Source organism: Mauremys reevesii, linkage group 1 (genome assembly GCF_016161935.1).
Source record: "Mauremys reevesii isolate NIE-2019 linkage group 1, ASM1616193v1, whole genome shotgun sequence".
NCBI lineage: Eukaryota > Metazoa > Chordata > Testudines > Geoemydidae > Mauremys > Mauremys reevesii.
The window spans coordinates 352,246,017-352,267,516 of record NC_052623.1 but is presented as its reverse complement, the minus strand read 5'-3'; the positions used below and the strand labels follow the sequence as shown (position 1 = coordinate 352,267,516).

At 41.7% G+C, this 21,500-nt stretch overlaps 1 protein-coding gene across 2 annotated transcripts in view; it reads left to right on the top strand.

The window, feature by feature from the left end:
• The window catches only part of CHCHD3 (coiled-coil-helix-coiled-coil-helix domain containing 3), a 260,383-nt gene that overhangs the window by 115,053 nt on the left and 123,830 nt on the right, over nt 1–21,500 (top strand). The gene's annotated exons all lie outside the window — the stretch shown is intronic.

Genomic DNA, 21,500 nt, shown 5'->3' with positions numbered 1-21,500 from the left:
TTTTTTTTTTTTATTGAATCATTAAAAGATGTACTGTGCTGTCTCTTCAAATGAGCGCCATCACTCCTGGTCATGCACAGGCAACAAGAAAATATATTGATTCTTTATATGTATATTTTTGCTTTTTCTTGAGGAACTCAATACATTAGAAAGAGGTTAGACCCATTTCTTCCCCCAGACATCATAAAGGAACAAATTTTAAATAACATTCTCCTTTAGTTTTCAGCACAGTGCATGTGTACAAATATTCTCTCCCCTCCTCCCCCACTTGATTACTTCTGGGCCTTTGGCGTGTGTATACCCTGCCAGTTGCGTGACACAACAAAAGTCAAATCAAAAAGTTGTCAGGTTTTGTCCTTGTAAATGACATGGTACAAATGCGCGTAATGGATTAAAACGTGTTCCCCTGACAGAAATCTTTAAATGTAACAAATAAAGTCCCCTCAATTTTGACAAAATAACTTGCCAAGTCTTAGGACTTGCATTCTGATTTTGTAATATAGTTGTTTATTAGAATAGCTTACTGTCTTGGCTTGACACATTTTTCTCCCAGAATACATTGGTTATATTTTTTTTCTTGGGTTGAAATACAAGATATGAGAAGAAAGATTAATTTATCCTGCAAGAAATAAAAACAGTTTTGAGATACCTAATAAATAATTGAGCAATAAATGAAAAATCATTAATTCAGAACAGCCCTAAAATAATTTTTCATGGTCCAGTGTGGAGATTTTGATTGGTACACCACCTGGGAGTATTTGCCTACATTATAAAATGAACAAAATTGGAACAAAGATTTCCAGTGAGTTGTATAATATAAAAGTTATGGGCAGCCATATAAGTGACCATGATATCAGCAGATTTACGACATTCATTCAGTGTACCTTTGGAATGTTAGTTGTAGTCAGGACTTTGCCTACTCTGCGGCAAGCTCAACCTAAATTCTGCAGTAAGTGTACTTTTCAATATTCCACTGCTGAATTTTGCTGCAGATTCATGTAAACTAAGAAATGGAGGATCTTACTGAATACGAAAAATGCCATAAATACATCATTCCTTTTGGTATATTTTGGTATGTTCAGTTTATTTTACTCTACACCCGTATTTTCCAGGTGCTGCTGATTTATATTGACAGTGTGTAGTTGCACAGTAGAAGTTATCGGGAGCGGTTGGGAACCTGTAATGGACACTTGGGCCTTTTTGCACTTAGGAAGATGTGGGTGGGATATGGCTAGGATTTTTGCTCCCAAAAGGTAGTGGAAGCTTTGAGCCTTTCAGAAGGGGATGAGTTGCCTCTTCATGCTTGGTTTGCACTTACGGGGTGACCCCGTTTTTGGGGAGAGGTTTTAAATCCTATTTCTCCCACCTCAGTAATTCATGACCTCAACCAGCAGGACATTAGATCCACAACTACATCCAGCTGTGATAGATAAGCACATGACTGGGATGTTTTTTAAACTATTAGTAGTTAAGTAGTTTACATTTACATTGTCATCATCAGGCAACACTAACCCTTGGAAGACAAATGGTGAATATGGCAGTTCACACTGTTGCACAAAGGAACACCAACACTCTGATTTCACATCTAGTATTTTTTGAAAATTAGCTTCTCCACAAAACAATTTTTCAAGACGAACACCGAAGAAACTTTTTTTTTCCTTCAATGAATGCTTATTCTGCCGTACATCATAAGTCTGAATTGGTGATGGACTGTGTCACAGATTCTGCTGTCCTGAATGCAGTACAGTATTGAACTATCTTGTCTGACCTTCAGCATGAACACACGGATGAAGAACAGTCCATCCGGCCTGCCTATTCATAGAATGATGTTGACTAAAGAGATTTCTTTATATACTTTTGAAGGCTGATATTTGGTGCTATGGCAATTAAATATAAAGTTGGAGGTTTGTGTGTATGAAAGAGAGAAACTATTAAACTAATTTTTTTTTTTAGTATTTAATATTTATAATAAGGTAAAAATGAGATGGAAAAATGTTCTATATTCCCACAGTGATGCTCCTTTCTGTATTAACTACAGTTTAAGCATAAGTAATGTCTATCCTTTGGGTTGGGTATGCAACAAAGGTTTGGGGATTTTAAAATAATTTATTCCCTTTCCCCACTATAAATATAAGGTCTTGGCTGTCGTATTTTTGCTGGAAGACTATTTAGAGAACAGGAACGGACGGTTTAACAGCTCTGAGTTTGAGCGGGGGAGGGAGGGGTTGTATCTTTCACAAAGGCAGCATTTCCCCCAAGTGTATGTCAGAAGTTTGAGTTAAACAGATGTTAACAAAAAGTTACCAACAATCTGATTATACCTAATTATATAATTGCTATGATTGCTATAATCGTATATTTGCTTATATAGTGTCCCAAAATGTGCTTTAAGTGCCTCTGGCAAATAGAATGACCTAACAACTACCCTGAAGAGTTTTCAGTCTAAAATTTTAGAATAGAGATGGTGAATGCTAGTAGCAGAAGAATGGGAATGGGGTGGGGGGAGGGGGAAAGAGGACCAAGCTTACTAAAAATGAACTAACTGCCAAAAATAAGATAATTCTTCAAATGTCAGTCTCTTGTCATGCCATAATTATTTCAACACTACTGCATTGTAGTGCACTTGATGCTTCCTTAAAGGCCACTGGAAAGCTGCAGCTATTACTGCAGGAAGTGGCAGCCTGTCTTCTAGGAAAGGCGGTCTGACGAGTCCCATTTCCAACAGCCTCCAATGCACCAGCTGGAGTACAGCAATTTTTATTCAACCAACAAGAAATGAGTCTATCAGGCTAGGAGAAATCCTGTTGAAGGTGAATACATGGGCTTTCCCTTTAGCACCCCTCCCTCTGTTTTTCCATAAGGTCAAATGGGCTAAAGTAAATACTAAATTTCATGCTAGTGCACACCAAACTAGCATGAAAATCTTACCTACCTTTTCTTGAACTCCACAGTACACTTGTGGCCAATGTGTTCAAAGAAAGTGATATGAGTGAACCTATCTTGTTCTAACTCCCACCTTTACAAACTTCTGTAAGAAATAGCTGTGATTTTTTGTGTATGTGTTCATGTCCCAAGTGGGTGGGTGATAGGGGAGAAAGGGAAATTCAAAATATCAATTTAGTTACGGTACAGCAAAGCAAAAACCACAGCAGGCTTTACTGATCTATTTATCTAAGTACTTGTATGATCCCTATCAGCATACTATGAGCACCTCCCCAGTATTTAAATGTAGAAATAACACTCCCCTCCTTCCTACCCTCAATCTCCTCTTTCCCAGCCTTCAAAAGTATTAAAAGAAAGTCTGATTTATATCCTGGTGAAGTCTTTCCTTACTTATACCAAAACACCAGACACTCTAAGCTATCATCATGAGGTCTACCATCGTGACTTAATTTTTAAAACTCTGTTGGCAGCCCTTCAGTTCAGCCTTTCACAGTACAAATAACTTGACCACTCTTTGTGTTGTATACATTTCTATTTCCTTTGTTAAGATGTTAGACTAGTATCTGTGCTCTAAATACAAAAAGGGCAATACAATAACACTGGAAGAGGCTCATCACTGGGATATCAGAAGCATAAAAAAAACTTGTTGGAGGTCAAAAATTGGCTTCAAAAGTGAACTTTAAAGTGTGGAAAATGATAGCCCACAGCGTATTCATATATCCTCTATGTATACTGAAAAGATCTATTTTACTCCTACGTTTTACATGGGCAAGAACATTTGCCTATGTTTGGAATTCCCTTTTCAATGTCAGATATTTCCCCCCTTGCTGTATTCTATATGCCCTAGTAGAAATTATTTTGAAAAGAAACCATTAAAGGTATGCTAATGACTATGAATTGTGACAGATGCTGTGGAAAGAGGCCTGTTGGCTCAGGCACAGCACCATTAACTGTCTATCATAAAGTACTCTGGACTTTCTCATTTATTACTACTGCGTAGCCCTAAGGGAGGGGGCGGAGTGGAAAACAGCAAGAGTTTCTTTCTCCAAGGCAAAATCATAAGCTACTTACTTATCCTAATGTCATGATCCCCACTGTTTATCTGCATGATGATTAGGAAAATGAGAAGTTGTGAAATATTGTTTTACAAACGTGATTTGAATTAACCATCTTAAAAAAAAAAAAAAAAGGACAAAGCGTTTCTCACCATGCTAATGGACTAGTGGATCTTCAAAACAAGAAACTAATTACAGGCATTGCTTCTGGGATAATATGGCCAAACTGACTGGCCACAATTTACAGCCTTTGTATCCCTCTGCTTCTGTCCAGTTCTTCCAGCATTATTCTGCTTCTGTCTCTGACCCCTCCGCTCCTGTCCATCCCACATTTCTGTCAGGTTCTCTCCTCACAGGTTCTCTCCCTGCATTCAAGTCAAGTTGCCTCTTTTTCTTCGGTGCTTCCTGGGTGCTAGCCATGGGGGTATGTAAGTATAGGTGAGACAGTCTCCCTACTTGCCCTTCTGGTGCTTGGCACCACCCTGGCCCCCTGCTGCTGAGAAGAGCCGTTTGAGGGAAAAAATCCTACTCACTTCTTGCAGTCCTGAGAGAGTGCATGCTGAGTCATTGAGTGGGCATACTTAGGAGCCGTGAGGGTGTGGAGATGTTTCTTTGGAGAATTTAGCTACCAAACTCTAAAAACGGGAGAGAAGCCGCGGCCCGGCGCCTGCCAGAGACAGAGAGGACCGGCGCCTGCAGCCCCGGAGTTCTCTGTCCCCGGCAGGCGGGGAGCCGCAGCTCCTCTAGAAGCGGGAGAGAAGCCGCGGCCCCGCACCTGCCGGGGACAGAGAGCACCTGCGCCCGCAGCCCCAGAGTTCTCTGTCCCCGGCAGGCGGGGAGCCGCGACTCCTCTTGAAGCGGGAAAGAAGCCACGGCCCCGCGCCTGCCGGGGTCAGAGAGCACTGGCCCCGGCAGCCCTGGAGAAGCCAGAGAGAAGCTGCAGCCCTGCGCCTGCTGGGGACAGAGAGCACTGGTGCCAGCAGCCTCGGAATTCTCTGTCCCCGGCAGGTGCGTGCCTGCAGTTTCTCTCCCCTGCCATGGTGTTGGGGACTATTGGTACAGTACCGTACTGTATTATACCCTTAAAGGGGAGCCAACCTGTGATCGCGTTATATGTGATTTCGCGTTATGGCGGGGCACATTATTGCGAGGTTTGACTGTATTACAATGGAAAGTGGTTAAGCGACCTTAACTATAGGCATAGCTACTAGCTCCACTTGTAATTTTATCCCTGAAAATCTGAGCTGTATTGACAAATGTAGTGTGCCCAGAACAGATAGGTTATCATAACCTATCTGTTCTGGGCACATTACATTTGTATTACACCAGACTCCTGACATGTTCAGGATGAGAGCTTTTCTCTTGTTTCTATCCTGAGCTCTGCAAGGACACTGACAAAATTATTAAAATACATACCTAGGAAGAGAATTTACTGTAAAAGTCAGTCAAATAAAGACATACTAGGTCATTATGAAAATAAAAATTAGGTTAAATATAAAGGAATGAAAAACACTGTTAAATTCTTTCTAAGGTTATAGACAATTTTTTTATATATTTGAGTAATAGTAGCTTATAATTGCATCTGTGGAGGCAGGGCAATATCTGGAAGGGCCCAGTAGTATGTCCTTCTGCTTGAATTTCAGCCAGAATTAGTCATGTAAGCCAGGGGTTCTCAACCTTTTTCTTTCTGACACCCCCTTTCCCCTGCTGTAAAAATTCCACGGCCCACTTATGCCACCACAACTGTTTTTCTGCATATCCAGTAGATGAAAAGTCAGGGCTGGAATTAAGGGGGTAGCAAGCAGGGCAGTTGCCCGGATCCCTATGCCACAGGGGACCCCGTGAAGCTTAACTGCTCGGGCTTTGGCTTTCTAACTCGGGTGCCAGCGAGTCTAAGGGTATGTCTACAGTACGAAATTAATTTGAATTTATTCTATTCGAATTTTCGGAAGGGATTTTATACATTCAGTGTTGTGTGTCTCCACTAAAGTGCGTGAATTGGGTGGAGTGCATCCACAGTACCGAGGCTAGCATTGAATGTCGGAGGGGTGCACTGTGGAAGGCTATCCCACAGTTCCCACAGTCCCCGCCGCCCATTGGAATTCTGGGGTAAGCTCCCAGTGCATGATGGGGCAAAAACATTCTTGCGGGTGTTTCTGGGTGTGTGTTGTCACTCGCTCCTCCCTCCATGAAAGCTATGGCAGACGCCAGACTGCCAGCTGGCGGTGCAGTACAGTGCACCACCTGTCTCCTGGTACTATGAATCCACCTCGCATGTCCTCTCGTTTTTCTATCTACTCTTTTATCTAACCATTTCCCGCCTTTTTTTTGGCTACCGTGAACCGAGCAGCACAGCTTCCGCCACAAACTCTGCTCTCCTGTTCTTGCAGCTCTAGCGAGCTTCCCGCCTCCGTGAAAGCTACAGAAGAGAACCATTTACTGCTTTTTATCGGCCATCTTGAACTGAACAGCTCTCCTACGTTTCACGCCTTTTTCCAGGATTACACGTGCAGGCACCATAGCAAGCATGGAGCCCACTCAGATCTTCGCTTCAGTTTTGACCATTGTAAATACCTCATGCATTATCCAGCAGTATATGCAGTACCTGCAAAACCGGGCGAGGAAGCGACGACAGCGCGATTACTATACTGGTGAGGACATGGACGCAGATGTTCCTAGAAGCACGGCATGTGGTGATTGGGAGATCATGGTGGCATTGAGCGAGGTTCATGCCATAGAACCCTGATTCTGGGCCCGGGAAACAAGCAGAGACTGGTGGGACTGCATAGTGCTGCAGGTCTGGGATGATTCCCAGTGGCTGCAAAACTTTTGTATGCATAGGGCCACTTTCATGGAACTTTGTGACTTGCTCTCCCCTGCCCTGAAGCGCAAAGACACCAAAATGAGAGCAGCCCTCACAGTTGAGAAGCAAGTGGCCATAGCACTGTAGAAGCTTGCAATGCCCGACAGCTCAGTCAGGAATCAGTTTGGAGTGGGCAAATCTAATGTAGGGGCTGCTGTGCTGCAAGTAGCCAACACAGTCATTGACCAGCTGCTATCAAGGGTAGTGACTTTGGGAAATGTGCAGACCATTGTGGATGTCTTTAGTGCGCTGGGGTTCCCTAACTGCGTTGGGGTGATAGACTGAACACATATCCCTATCTTGGCCCTGTCACATCAGGGCAGCTAGTACTTAAACCGCAAGGGATACTTTTCCATGGTACTGCAAGCACTGGTGGGTCACAAGAGACGTTTCACCGACATCAGCGTGGGATGGCCGGGAAAGGTGCATGATGCTCGCATCTTCAGGAACTCTGGCCTGTTTGAACAGCTGCAGGAAGTGATTTACTTCCCAGTCCAGAAAATTACTGTTGGGGATGTTGAAATGCCTATAGTTATCCTCGGGGACCCAGCCTACCCCTCAATGCCGTGGCTCAGGAAGCCATACACAGGCACTCTGAACAGTAGTAAGGAACAGTTCAACTATAGGCTGAGCAAGTGCAGAATAGTGGTAGAATGTGCTTTTGGATGTTTGAAACTGCGCTGGCGCAGTTTGCCGACTCGGTAAACTGTAGATCTCAGCACAGTCAATATTCCAATTGTAATTGCTGCTTGTTGTGTGCGCCACAATATCTGTGAGAGTAAGGGGGAGACGTTTATGGAGGGTTGGGAGGTTGAGGCAACTTGCCTGGTGGCCAATTTCGCACAGCCAGACAACAGGGCGATTAGAAGAGCACGGCAGGGCGTGCTGCGCATCAGAGAAGCTTTGAAAGCCAGTTTCATGAGTGGCCAGGCTACGGTGTGACAGTTGTGTTTGTTTCTGTTGAAGTTACCCACCCCCTATATATAAATATACTTTATTTCCTTTTATATATATATATATATATAAGGAAATAAAGTCAAAATTGTTTAAAAAAGATTCTTTATTATTTGTTGCACAACACATTGAGAGAAATGAGAAGGTAGACCGGGGGTAGAGGGTGGGGGTGTTGGGTTAGGGGGGTGGAGGTATTTGGTTGGGAGGTGGAGGAGGGAAGGACAAGTCCAGAAACTAAATCAAAAGTTTGCATATGCCAGCTTTCTGCTGCTTGGGCGATCCTCTGGGCTTGAGTGTGTGGGTCCCCGTAGCCTCGACCCTCGTGTACTTGGGTGTCTGGGTGAGTCATAGAATCGTAGAATATCAGGGTTGGAAGGGACCTTAGGAGGTCAGCTAGTCCAACCCCATGCTCAAAGCAGGACCAATCCTCAAGGCTATGGAACTTGGGGCGGAGGGAGGGTGGTTATACAGGGGCTGCAGCGGCAGTCTGTGGTCTTGCTTCCTTTCCCGCATTAGATCCACCACACAGTGGAGCATGTCAGTTTGCTCCCCCCATGAGCTTGACCATAGCGCCCTGCCTGCTCTCTTCATAAGTGTCCCTCCTCTTTTCATGTTACTGTAATGCTTTACGGGACTCCGCAATTGTTTGCCTCCACGCATTCAGCTGGGCCCTATCAGTGCAGGAGGACTGCATGAGCTCAGCGAATATGTCATCCCGAATTCGTTTTTTCCGCCTTCTAATCTGGACCAGCCTCTGGGATAGAGTAGATAGGGGCCGCGTTGAAACATTTTGCACCTGCGGGAGGAGAAAAAGGGAGGGTAGTATTTTAAAAGATACATTTCAGAGAACAAAGGGGACACTCCTTCTCAGTGAAACGTGCAATTCATAGTACACAGCACATGTTCTTTCTGTACAAGTTAGCATTTTGCCTCTTATACTGAAATGCCTGCCACTTTGGTGTGAGTAAGCCATCACACATGGCCGGGCAACATAATTCAGCTTGCAGGCAGCCTAGGGGCATGTGGGGTTCTGCTTCTTCTACATTCATTTCAATGCTTTCAAACTGCTGGGCCCCCTTTCACATAGCAAGCAATGCCTGGTGGTCTTGCCATATAAAAGGAGGGCCTGTGGGCTCTCTGGGATGATCGCTTCACACAACACCCCCCGCACCCCCTGCATGGCTCCGATGAGGCTCTGAGCAGGGACGAGCCCTTTAAACTAAATGCGAACAGCCCAGGGTGGCTGGGTTTCCCCCCTGCCCCCCACTGCGTGGCTCCAATCAGGCTCTCACTCACCAGAAGTACCTTTTCCGGGGTCATGGTCCGGGAGCCCGCCTTGGGAGTTGGGGGAGGCCATTGGCTCCAGCGTTAAGAATTGTTTCTGGTTGGTGGGAAAACGGATTCCCCACTCGCCGCCCGTGCACTGTTGTCCTCCTCCTCTTCGTCCTCCAATGACTCTTCCTCCTCGCTCCGTGCAACTCCCCCCTTGCAGGTGTCCACAGACAATGGTGGGGTAACATAAGAACATAAGAATGGCCGTACCGGGTCAGACCAAAGGTCCATCTAGCCCAGTATCTGTCTATCGACGGTGGCCAATGTCAGGTGCCCCAGAGGGAGTGAACCTAACAGGCAATGATCAAGTGATCTTTCTCCTGCCATCCATCTCCATCCTCTGACGAACAGAGGCTAGGGACACCATTCCTTACCCATCCTAGCTAATAGCCATTTATGGACTTAGCCACCATGAATTTATCCAGTCCCCTTTTAAACTTTGTTATAGTCCTAGCCTTCACAACCTCCTCAGGTAAGGAGTTCCACAAGTTGACTGTGCGCTGCGTGAAGAACTTCCTTTTATTTGTTTTAAACCTGCTGCCTATTAATTTCATTTGGTGACCCCTAGTTCTTGTATTATGGGAATAAGTAAATAACTTTTCCTTATCCACTTTCTCAACATCACTCATGATTTTATATACCTCTATCATATCCCCCCTTAGTCTTCTCTTTTCCAAGCTGAAGAGTCCTAGCCTCTTTAATCTTTCCTCGTATGGGACCCTCTCCAAACCCCTAAACATTTTAGTTGCCCTTTTCTGAACCTTTTCTAGTGCTAGAATATCTTTTTTGAGGTGAGGAGACCACATCTGTACACTGTATTCGAGATGTGGGCGTACCATGGATTTATATATGGGCAATAATATATTCTCAGTCTTATTTTCTATCCCTTTTTTAATGATTCCTAACATGCTGTTTGCTTTTTTGACCGCCTCTGCACACTGCGTGGACATCTTCAGAGAACTATCTACGATGACTCCAAGATCTTTTTCCTGACTCGTTGTAGCTAAATTAGCCCCCATCATGTTGTATGTATAGTTGGAGTTATTTTTTCCAATGTGCATTACTTTACATTTATCCACATTAAATTTCATTTGCCATTTTGTTGCCCAATCACTTAGTTCTGTGAGATCTTTTTGAAGTTCTTCACAATCTGCTTTGGTCTTAACTATCTTGAGCAGTTTAGTATCATCTGCAAACTTTGCCACCTCACTGTTTACCCCTTTCTCCAGATCATTTATGAATAAATTGAATAGGATTGGTCCTAGGACTGACCCTTGGGGAATACCACTAGTTACCCCTCTCCATTCTGAGAATTTACCATTAATTCCTACCCTTTGTTCCCTGTCCTTTAACCAGTTCTCAATCCATGAAAGGACCTTCCCTTTTATCCCATGACAGCTTAATTTACGTAAGAGCCTTTGGTGATGGACCTTGTCAAAGGCTTTCTGGAAATCTAAGTACACTATGTCCACCGGATCCCCCTTGTCCACATGTTTGTTGACCCCTTCAAAGAACTCTAATAGATTAGTAAGACACGATTTCCCTTTACAGAAACCATGTTGACTATTGCTCAACAGTTTGTTTTCTATGTGTCTGACAATTTTATTCTTAACTATTGTTTCAACTAATTTGCCCGGTACTGACATTAGACTTACTGGTCTGTAATTGCCGGGATCACCACTAGAGCCCTTTTTAAATATTGGCATTACATTAGCTAACTTCCAGTCATTGGGTACCGAAGCCAATTTAAAGGACAGGTTACAAACCTTAGTTAATAGTTCCGCAACTTCACATTTGAGTTCTTTCAGACCTCTTGGGTGAATGCCATCTGGTCCCGGTGACTTGTTAATGTTGAGTTTATCAATTAATTCCAAAACCTCCTCTAGTGACACTTCAATTTGTGACAGTTCCTCAGATTTGTCACCTACAAAAGCCAGCTCAGGTTTGGGAATCTCCCTAACATCCTCAGCTGTGAAGACTGAAGCAAAGAATCCATTTAGTTTCTCCGCAATGACTTTATCGTCTTTAAGCGCTCCTTTTGTATTTTGATCATCAAGGGGCCCCACTGGTTGTTTAGCAGGCTTCCTGCTTCTGATGTACTTAAAAAACATTTTGTTATTACCTTTAGAGTTTTTGGCTAGTCGTTCTTCAAACTCCTCTTTGGCTTTTCTTATTATACTCTTGCACTTAAGTTGGCAGTGTTTGTGTTCCTTTCTATTTGCCTCGCTAGGATTTGACTTCCACCTTTTAAAGGAAGTCTTTTTATCTCTCACTGCTTCTTTTACATGGTTGTTAAGCCACGGTGGCTCTTTTTTAGTTCTTTTACTGTTTTTCTTAATTTGGGGTATACATTGAAGTTGGGCCTCTATTATGGTGTCTTTAAAAAGGGCCCATGCAACTTGCAGGGATTTCACTTTAGTCACTGTACCTTTTAACTTTTGTCTACCTAACCCCCTCATTTTTGTATAGTTCCCCCTTTTGAAATTAAATGCCACAGTGTTGGGCAGTTGAGGTGTTCTTCCCACCACAGGGATGTTGAATGTTATTTTATTATGGTCACTATTTCCAAGCGGTCCTGCTATAGTTACCTCTTGGACCAGCTCCTGCGCTCCACTCAGGATTAAATCTAGAGTCGCCTCTCCCCTTGTGGGTTCCCGTACCAGCTGCTCCATGAAGCAGTCATTTAAAGTATCGAGAAATTTTATCTCTGCATTTCGTCCTGAAGTGAAATGTTCCCAGTCAATATGGGGATAATTGAAATCCCTCACTATTATTGGGTTCTTAATTTTGATAGCCTCTCTAATTTCCCTTAGCATTTCATCATCACTATTACTGTCCTGGTCAGGTGGTCGATAATAGATCCCTAATGTTATATTTTTTCTAGAGCATGAAATTTCTATCCATAGAGACTCTATGGAACCTGTGGATTCGCTTAAGATTTTTACTTCATTTGAATCTACACTTTCTTTCACATATAGTGCCACTCCTCCCCCTGCACGACCTGTTCTGTCCTTCCGATATATTTTGTACCCTGGAATGATTGTGTCCTCTCCATTGACCAGGTTTCCTCCAATATATCATATCCCTCCCTATCATATCCAAGGCACTCCTTATTCACCCATTCTTATTATTAGACTTCTGGCATTTTTGTTACTTCACTTTTAAAACTTGTCCTGTTTAATAGCTGTTTTTTTTGCTGTTTTTTTTTTTTTTTTATGTTTTTTTTTTGATCGGCCCTTACATTTTCTATTCTTATCTCCTTCCTCCCTCCTCTCCTCCTCTCCTCCTGACTATCTCTATCTTCTCTCTCTCTCTACTCCTGTCCGATGTCCAATCTCCTCTGCTCTCCTCGCGGCTCTCCTCCTCCCCTTTCTTCTCCCTTCTAGTTTTTTAAACAACCTTTTTGTTGTTTAGTTTTTTAGTTCCAGTTCCACTTGGTTTAGGTGCCCATCATCTCTCTCTCTCCTCCTCCTCTCTCCTCTCATCCCCCTCCCCAGTTTGAACCCTCCTCTGAACCCCTCCTCTCCTCTCCTCTCTCATCCTCCATCTCTCATCCTCTGCCCTGCCTCTGGCTGCCTACCCTGCCGCAACTGGGAGGGAGCATGGACTGCCCACAGAGAGTCCTGGATTTCAGTCTCCTCTAGCAGCCTAAATTCCTCCTAGCCAGGACATCTCTCCCCCCCCCCCTATGTCATTGTACCACTACATACCACCGGACCACTACCTGTACCACCTCCTACACTCCAGTCTGTCTGATGCCTTGCCTTGAGAGACCTGCGCACCAGGCAGGCAAGCACCATCAGTCCAGTCCCAGTCATCATAGTCCAGCCTACTATGTTTCCTCTAAATAAATCTCCCATCCTAATCGTCACAAAGCTCACCAATTGCATTGCATGCTCATGCAGTAGAATATGAATATGGTGCTATGACCCAGAGTGCCCTGCGCCTTCCCCTGCTTTTTTGGGCTTTTGATTCCTGCTCCTTTTTTCTCTGTGTCCTGCTCTGTGTCCCTGAATATGTAGCCTTGGAGGCATGGCCCTGGAGACTTTAGCGTATTTTTTTTTTTAGTTTTTTGGAACGTTCTCTGCCATAACTCTCTCCATTAGAGATGATCATGAGATCCATATATAGAGGAGGGGAGGGAGGCTGCTTTTTTTTTTTTGAAACTGAAAAGGAAGTAATATTGGGCATTAAATTTTTTTTCACTATTGAATATTTTTTGGTTATACTGAAAGGTTCTGTGCCGTCAGTGCTCTTATTCAATGAGTATGTGAGGCAGTTAAGAATGCTACTGCGGTGACATGGACTGAATTATTTTCACTGGGCTGATGAAGCTAGCCTGTGGAGTACACTAGAGTTGGTAGTATTGATCTCCAGTGCTGCAAGAATCCACTGTTTTAAGCAGATGTTTGGGGAGGCCTGAAGGATCTGAGGATGGGGTTTCCTTTGCAGATTTGAAGCAGGGGAAATTTTGGTTATATTTGGTTTTATTTTACTGCCTGGTGGTTTTAAGTGTATGAAAGGATGGGTTTGTTGGTCTTTAGGCTTGTAATGGTTGTGTAATGTGTTCTTAACAGATGGCAAGGGTGCTTAGAACTTGGGATGGAAAAACACCTATGGATTTTCATTGTTGACATCTGAATAAAATAGTGTTTTGTAATAAACAAAAGGGCAGAGTTGAGGCTGTGCACGCGTTCTTAACATTGGCATTTTCTGAGTTTTGAGTCCTAAACTCCTAACAGTGCAATGTTAAGGTTAATACAACATTTATAGGTTTCTGTTTATATTTATGTTGAAGCATTTTCAATATCCATATTTTTTTTGTTCCATCTTGTGCAGACTGTTCTTATTAGTGTGTGAGATAATTTAAAATTCTCCTCTTAAAAAAATGAAAATTGTTGTGTGGACTCAGTGCTGGTATAAACAAGCATGATTCTGGTTAACTTAAAGCCGTTCTGCTTGTGTAAACCAGTAGTGGATTTAGGTCTGTTTGAATATCAGTTTAGCCTTCCATGTACATCTGTTTGCAAGCTCCATTTTAATTTTCTACTTTCTGGACTTTTTTAGCGAGGTGTAATTTATTTCAAGATTTTTAAAAAGCAGTTATGTTATTTCTGGTTTTGGTAGATGTTCTTTGCAACCAAGTTTGTATTTTTCATTTTTAGTGTGTCAATCCAGTTTTATAACAGTTCTAAATATGGGCTTGGGTTGTTAAGTAATTTTGCTGCTTCATTCAGCTAGGTCTGCATTTGTTAACTTAATATTTCTTTCCATTTTTATCAGCTGTGTCTGTAATGAAGCTACATGTAATTTTTTGTATTTAAATTTTGTACAGAAAAAAAAAAATTCCTGACAATAGTCTGGTAGTGCTTCAACTGATACTTTAGTATCATATGTGGTAACAATGGTGTCTGTTCTATGAAAATAAAGAACCTCCTCTTCATGTCTTTGTGTTTTGAGGATAATCTTTTAAAGAGGGAATATTTTTTCCCATTTTACCCCTTTATACTCCTTGCTCATGGGTGTAATGTATATGATTCCCGTGACAGTGTTAATATGAAAAAGCCCACTTTCAGTAGCTGTGCCTTCAAGACCTGATCAGCCAGTGAGATTGTTCTGATCATACAACACTATTGATTTAGGGTTCATTGATTTTGTTATCTCTTGAAAACCTGCTGGAAAATTCTGGGAGTAAAGTTTCATGGAAACGCAGTACTTGCTGTTCACTCAACATGCTTTTCGGTACTGCTCTTTCTTAACTCGTTGTATGCAGTGTTGTTGTAGCCATGTCAGACCCAGGATGTTAGAGAGACAAGGTGGGAGAGGTAATATTTTTTTATTGGACCAACTTTTTGTCTTTCTCACCAATTGAAGTTCGTCCGATAAAAGATACTACCTCACTCACCTTGTCTTACTTAACTCAGTATTTTTGAAAAACGTACTAACTCGCCTCTAGAGTTATTGGCAGAATGAAGGCTGTGCTGCCTCATGTAATACCTTTAGTCCCTGTGTACGTAGTTTAGTGTATGCTTCTCAAGATTTTCATTGGAAGTTGAAATTAGCCAGAAATGCTTTGTGGCCTTCCAAGGAATTTTAATATATTTTACTCCTTGTGGTCAAGGTGTGTGAAACATTTGAGAAGCCTTGGAATGTCATTGTATTATCTCATGTGCTTGATTCTGAGGTGGTCTGTATTATCACTCTTCTATTATGCTCTCCTCAACCAATTTTTCAGACTATATTTAAGGCACGTGTCTTATTTAGGTGTCTGAGGAATTTGATGTGAAGTGCAACATCTTTAACTCTTCTGTCTTCTGCTTACGTTGGTCTGTGGATCCCATTTCAGGGAAGAACTGAAAAGAAGACTTTCAGAAACAGGAAATATATTGAAAAGCTTTAGGGAGATCCTACATTCCTACTACTTTTCTGAGGTCAATTAAATCAAGAGGATTTCTTCTTTGGGTCTGTTTCCCCCAGGGTGGATTGATTTAAATCAGCAAGCTGGAAACCTTGAGTTAAATAATTAATTTTAATTGTGTTTTGCATTTGCGCTTTTTATTTTCCTAAAGAAAGGTTGATTCTCACTGGTTGGTAACCACTTAAAAAAAAGTTCCTTTGCAACTAAATATTGCAGTTTACTAAATTTGGTACTTCTTTTTTTTTGCTAACTGGAAGGGTACATAAGAACGGCCATACAGGGTCAGATCAATAGGATACTGCATCTAGTCCAGTATCCTGTCTTCTGACAATAGCAAATGCCAGGTGCTTCAGAAGGAATGAATAGAACAGGCAATCATTGAGTGATCCATCCCCTGTTGTCCACTCTTAGCTTCTAGCAGTCAAAAGCTAGGGACACACAGAGCATACAGTTGCATCCCTGACCATCTTGGCTAATAGCGATTGATGGACATAGCCTCCATGAACTTGTCTCGTTCTTTTTTTGAACCCAGTGATAGTTTTGGCCTTCAGATATCCCCTGGCAACAAGGTTGAGGTTGATGGTGCATTGTGGGAAGAAGTACTTCCTTTTGTTTGTTTTTAAACCTGCTGCTGACACATATACTTTTATTTGTGCAATTATATCGCTTAACATACAGTTATTCAGATTCTTAACTTTTACATTTTTTATGTTACAAAATGGTGAAGGATGCCCTTATTTATTAGGTTAATTTTTACTTGTGATTTGTTGCAAGTTCTATTTGGATGGAAATTCAGTTAAAAATGCACAAAACACCTTCTTGATTTTTTTTTAATTAGTTAAATAAAAGTACCTGCAGTCTGCTGGATACACAAGAAAACAGTTATCAAAAAAGTTTAACAAAACATGTTTTGCATTTAAAAACATTATTAAACAAAGGAAGTATTATCTTTAATTAGTGACGTGAACTCATTGTTTTTGACTGACATATCCTTCAAGATTTTAGAAGTAGTACATCTCATCTTCTTACTTTTATTTAGAAATTGGAAGACGAAAACAAACTTTTCTGCTTTTTTCAACTCCCAAGTGGTTTCCTAACTTTGAATGAACTAGTCGTTGAACTAAACTATTTGAATAAACAGAACTGAAGAAAATATTCTCTTTGTACTTGCCGAAAAGCCTTCTGCTATCAAAAGGTGGCTTAGAACTTCAACCAAACTCTCTGCTTCCAGGTGCTGAGCTAGTGACTTCCACCAGTTCAGTGGTTTTGACTTTCTTTAAAACTTGGCAGCAAACATACTATTAAAATGCTATTTGTGTTTAATTTAAATGATTTTAATATATTGTAAAAACTTTAGGCCTTAACATAAGTTGTCAATTAAAAACTTAATTTAAATACATTTATTTAAAAAATAAACCTTTATTTAATTTAAATAAAAAATCCAATTTTATTTAAAAAAAAAATCATTGATCCACCCTGTTTCCCCTGCCTCTTCCTCCCTCCCCCCATTTTATTGACAAAACATTCAACCTAAGTGATACTGGGGGCCAGTGTAGTCTAATTGGTAGAGATTTTGGTGGTTTCACTAATCAGCAGACCTTGACAAGGGAGCTGTCCTACCCTTCAATCTCCCCAGCAATGAAGAAGGTGGACAAAAAGATACTTGATCCAATTTTTACTATTGTTTCAACTCTTCTGTGAGTGTTGAAAGATTAATCATGCAATGCGGACCAAATCTGGATGGCTGCTGAATTAGATGTTGTGTCTGCAGGAATGTTTTTCCTAAAACTTAAAAATTTGGTTTTCTAGTACGTGATGCTCCCCACTTGTGATTTGGGAGAGAAAAGCATGTGTCTAGCAACTTGGTGAATACTACTTTCAATTCTTGTGGAATTCTATGCTTTTTCACATATAATACCACTCCCCCACCAGCACGACCTACTCTATCAATCCTGTATATTTTGTATCCTGGTATTACTGTGTCCCATTGATTATCATTGTTCTACCAAATTTCTGTGATGCCTTTTATATCAATATTGTCATTTAATACTAGGCATTCAAGTTCACCCATCTTATTTTTGGACTTTAAGAACATATTTAAACATCTTCACATAATAGATCTTTTTATGTTCAGATAGTTTTTCTGTTGTAGCAAACTTGAAATGATGTTTAGATTTACCTGTAAATTATTGGTTGATGGAAGGCAGATCTTTGGACAGGGTAGCAATATCAGTTTGTTTCACATAGGTTCTGAAAAACGTATACTACAGAATACATTATTGCAAATGACTATGAGCCTATATCAGCAGCTAAAATGCATAGCCACAAGATGACATAATGTTCAAATGACTCAGTGGTGTGTGTTTGCACCTACACCACCCACTATAAGCTAGATAGTATATTAGGAAAAGGATCAAAACTAGCCAGACTATTCCTAGAATGTGTGTGTTCTGATATGAGATGTCTGTCTCGCCCCCCTCAATCATATTTGTTCAGTGGACTATTCCTTCTCCTCTGTTATTTTTCGTTCTTTCTTATAAAATGCTTGATTTTTTTATATAAGTAATATATAAAATGCAGACTTATCCTTTGAAGGGTTTCTTGCTTTTTCCCTATCATTTGTGGGGGATTGGGGGAAATTATCAATTTAACATTGGTTTCCTGTTCCTTCATGGAACATAATATTTTCTGTGGGTTTGTGCTATATATGAGCTACTGGTTCTGTGCAGCAATAACTAAACTAGGGGCAGGTCTTGCCTGGGGGCAAGCATTCTGCATAAATTCCTACCTACTCACCTGTTCCTTGTGATTGTAGCGTGTTCCGTAGGGTTCGTGGTTCTTATAAGAAATTTTTTGGTGGCCTCAGAGTATGCCCACCAACAGTTGCTGGATTATTCTAAAACGGAGTCCCACCATACTGGGGCTGAAGTCCAGGGCTGGAGCCTAGGGGCTGGAGCCAGGAAGGGCTGAAATCCAGAACCCACTGCCAGAGCCCCGCCACTTGGGGGTGAGGATGGGGAGGCTGAAGCCATGGAGGTAGGGTTGCTGAAGCCTGCTGCCGAAGCCCCTCTGTTTCTGGGAAGGTAGGTTGGGTACTCATCGGCTGCCTGCGGAGTTGAAGGTTCCTCCCTTGCTGAGCACACACCCCAGCTTCGTGTGTCTGCAGATGTGGTGCCTGGACCCCCCAGGAGGTTGCGTGGTGCATGGCACTGATTCCCTGCTGGTGGTGCCAGCAAACACCAACATAGTCCATTCAGGAGCAACAGTTGGATGCTGCAGGGAAGGGCTGCTGCTTTGCCCCCCATCTCCGCCCAGGAGGCTGTTCTGGCTGCAGAAAAATTCCCTGATGGCCACATGCGGCTATGGTGGCTCCATCTGAGAAACACTGGGTTAGGGGCAGTTAGTGATCTTGATCCCAGGGGAAATTGAAGTGGATTATCTTGATGTGATCTTTATCCCCAAAATCATGACTCACGGCTGCTGTCCGAGTTGTGCTGGGGTGTTCCCCAAATTTCAGAAGGGTTTGCCATCATCCTGTAGTTTGTTTGAAGGGCACACAATTCCACAGAGTAGTTCACTGCAGGATACTACTATGTCACCTTAAGAAAATAACATTTACAGGTACTGTAACTAATTTTCTCAAGATTGTATTTGATAGAATGATATAGAAAATTGTTGCATCTGTCATAATTCTAAATGGATAGAATATACTGTGGAACTGACAGTACAAAAAAATCACAACTTGTACTAATAGTGAGAAAAGAAATCCATTGTATACTCCATTAAACTGTACCACGTCATAAATAATTTATGCTCAACTTTGCTCTGTTCTGTATCAAAGTGGATAAACTAGTTATTTTAGGCACATTTTAATGAATGTAATGGTTTTCCTGACTGACTCTCTTTGTTTCTTTAAAGTAGAGATCTGTGGGTCTTGAAGTCCCCTGTTCATTGTATAAATCTAACTGGATGAAATTATAAGAGAAATTTAAAAAAAATTGATTTACTGGTTCCTTGGAGTTAGTTATTCCATTGTAAATAGTTAAATACTTGGGTGACTTAGAACGAGTCAGAATCATTAGGTTTATTTGTGCAGTGGTTGTATATTTACAATTAAATTTCTCAATGTTATTGCTATTAGCTGCAGTAAACATATTTTACGTATTAACACAATCTCTAAAAGTGTGACAAGGTCTTTACAGAACAAAAAGTAAAGATACGGTCAATTTGTTCCAAAACATCTTCTAATGATACCTCAATCTGGGACAGTTCCTCAGATCTGTTATATAAAAAGAATGGTTCAGATTTGGGCATCTCCCTCACATCCTCAGCCATGAAGACCGATGCAAAGAATTCATTTAGTTTCTCCGCAATGGCCTTATCGTCCTTGAGTGCTTCTTTAGCACTCAAACTCTAAAGAGTTTAGAGTAAACTCTAAAGAGTTTAGAGTAAACATAGATGGGAGGAAAAGTGAGAGTTAGGATAACTGCGTTACTCAGCTGTTCATCTTTCTTCAATGGCTAAATTGAATACCATCAGTTTTCTCCCTACTGTTCTGCAGTGTGCTGTTCCCTCAGACCTTCCTCCATCCCACAGATGGTTGTATTTCATTGCTGCTGGGGTGTATGTAGTATAGCTTATGAAATCCTTCAGGTTGTTCAGGAAGAACATAAGAATGGCCATACTGGGTCAGACCAAAAGTCCATCTAGCTCAGTATCCTGTCTTCTGACAGTGGCCAATGCCAGGTGCCCTGGAGGGAGTGAGCAGAACAGGCAATCATCAAGTGATTCATTCCCTGTTGCTCAGTCCCAGCGTCTGGCAAACAGGGGCTAGGGACACCTAGAGATTCTTCATTTAGCAGGAAGCTTGCTAAACAATCTTTGGGATCACAGGGCCATTGGGGTGCTAAAGGAGCACTCAAGGACAATAAGGCCATTACGGAGAAACTAAATGAATTCTTTGCATCGGTCTTCATGGCTGAGGATGTGAGGGAGATTCCCAAATCTGAACCATTCCTTTTATATAACAGATCTGAGGAACTGTCCCAGATTAAGGTATCATTAGAAGATGTTTTGGAACAAATTGATAAATTGAACAGCAATAAGTCACCAGGACCAGATAGTATTGACCCAAGAGTTCTGAAGGAACTTAGTTGTGAGATTGCAGAACTACTAACTGTAGTCTGTAACCTATCATTTAAATCAGCTTCTGTACTAGATGATTGGAGGATAGCTAATGTGATGCCAATTTTTAAAAAGGGCTCCAGAGGTGATCCTGGCAATTACAGGCCTCTAAACCTGACTTCAGTACTGGGCAAACTGGTTGAACAATATTTTCAGACATATAGATGAACATAATTTGTTGAGGAAGAGTCAACATGGTTTTAGTAAAGGGAAATCATACCTCACCAATCCACTAGAATTCTTTGAGGGGGACAACAAGCACGTGCACCAGGGTTCCAGTGGATAATAGTGTACTTAGATTTTCAGAAAGTCTTTGACAAGGTCCCTCACCAAAGGCTCTTATGCAAAGTCAGCTGCCATGGGATAAAAGGGACGGTCATCTCATGGATTGGTAACTGGTTAAAAGATAGCAAACAAAGGGTACATATAAATGGTCAGTTTTCAGAATGGAGAGAGGTAAATAGTGGTGTCCCCCAGGGATCTGTTCTGGGACCAGGCCTATTCAACATATTCATAAATGATCTGGAAAAAGGGGTAAACAGTAAGGTGGCAAAATTTGCAGATGATACAAAATTGCTAAAGATAGTTAAGACCCAGGCAAAGTGTGAAGAGCTACAAAAGGATCTCTCAAAACTTGGTGACTGGGCAACAAAATGGCAGATGAAATTTCATGTTGATAAATGCAAAATTAGTGCACATTGGAAAGCATATTCCCAACTGTACATATAAAATGATGGGGTCTAAATTAGCT